Raw genomic sequence first — 1,518 nt, forward strand, 5'->3', positions numbered from 1 at the left:
TCATTTGCTCCTCCCAGCATCCCCCCACTTTACCTGAGGAGCCTGAGGTACAGAGGTTTATGGCAGCCCAAGCTCCCTCCCCAGTGAATGCCTCAGCCAGGCCAAGAGCTCTGAAAATTCAAACTCCACTAAATCCTTGTACTGGACCCCTATTTAACCCATTAACCACTTATGGTGAAATAAAGGTGATTAGTAAAACTAAAAGACCCCCAGAGAGAGCTTTGTTATCAAGCAGCTTTCTCTCCTGAGAGTAGAGAATTTCAGGGGAGGGAGGAGGGCTTAGGGGAGAAATTATTTTGTTTTCTATTTCTGAACAACTGCCAAGTCACTGTTGGAAATGTATTTTAGAGTAAGAATGGTAACCTTATCACCTGTAAAACATACCGGTCAGTCAAGCAAACTTTCACCACTAGATTCAAACTTGGGGAAAAAAAAAAAAAAAAGTAAAGAGGCTTGGGAACATCTACGAGGCTTTCGGAATTTAAAAATAATCAGCAGCAAGACTGTGTAGCCCAAGCTCTTTGAAGCCCCCAGGCCCACTAGGGCCCTGACGCCTTCCCTACCCTCTGGCTCAGCCACACCCTTGTGAGGCTGAGGGGCCCCCGGTGGCCTCGATCTGCCCTCTTCTGGGCTGACCTCGGCCACGAATCCCAGGCCACGTGCGACGAGATCACCGCTGGCACTGACACCTTCAGGGCAGTAGCATCACGGAAGCATTGGCAGACCGCGGATCTCGCCCGTAGGGGGACACACCCCCATCCCCAGCCCAAGCTGGGAAGTCTCCAACTCCTAGCTCCAAGCTCTCGAGAGCGAGAGCTGAATAATCAGGTTCGGGGGCTAGAGCAGCCCAAGATCTGCAGGGGTCTGCAGTAACCTGGGGACTGGGAGTGGGAGAGCAGATGTGGCTTTCTCAGCCTGGCGTGGCGAATCCGCAGCCATTGTATACAAGTGCCCTTTTTCATAATCAGCGAAGCCGGCGCCCCGCCTGCTTGGCTGGCAGGAATTCGGCGCAGACAGCCTGGAGTTCGAACGCTCAAAACTTGGCTGTGCATCCCCACTGTCAACACTTCCCGCCTCTTCGCTCTAAAGAGTGCGTTCACTCCGAGTCCGAAGTAGTCAAACTGGGAAGGGGGATGACCGCAGCGCCATCCTCTTTGGAACCTTTACCCACTCTCACCTGTTCCTGAGGCCCCCTGCCTCCGCTTGCGCTGTCTCCTACGGCCAGCGCCCAGGTGCCCAGCCGTGCCAAGTCGTGGGCTAGCCCCGCGCCCGGCTCGGCCCCTCTCCCCTTCTGTCTCCCCGCGTCGGGTAGTGGGGAGCTTTGCTGGGGTTGCACCCCACTGACAATCTAGGCGCGTGCGCGCCGAGCGGGAGCAGGCAGGATTCCCAGAGTGATATGCACCCAAACCTGACATCGATAAGGAGGGAGCTGCGCTCTGCTGGCATCTCCGCCTGCCATCCCGCAGGTCTACTCTGCAGTACAATGAGGCAGCCGCACTGGGGGGGGGGGGGGTGTGG

The 1,518-nt window shown here is 56.1% G+C and overlaps 1 protein-coding gene across 2 annotated transcripts in view; it reads right to left on the reverse strand.

Annotated features, from left to right (window-relative positions):
* NPR3 (natriuretic peptide receptor 3) overlaps nt 1-1,518 on the reverse strand; it is a 68,012-nt gene that overhangs the window by 64,457 nt on the left and 2,037 nt on the right. The gene's annotated exons all lie outside the window — the stretch shown is intronic.

The sequence above is a fragment of the Lipotes vexillifer genome, unplaced genomic scaffold (assembly GCF_000442215.2).
Source record: "Lipotes vexillifer unplaced genomic scaffold, Lipotes_vexillifer_v1.1 scaffold522, whole genome shotgun sequence".
Taxonomy (NCBI): domain Eukaryota; kingdom Metazoa; phylum Chordata; class Mammalia; order Artiodactyla; family Lipotidae; genus Lipotes; species Lipotes vexillifer.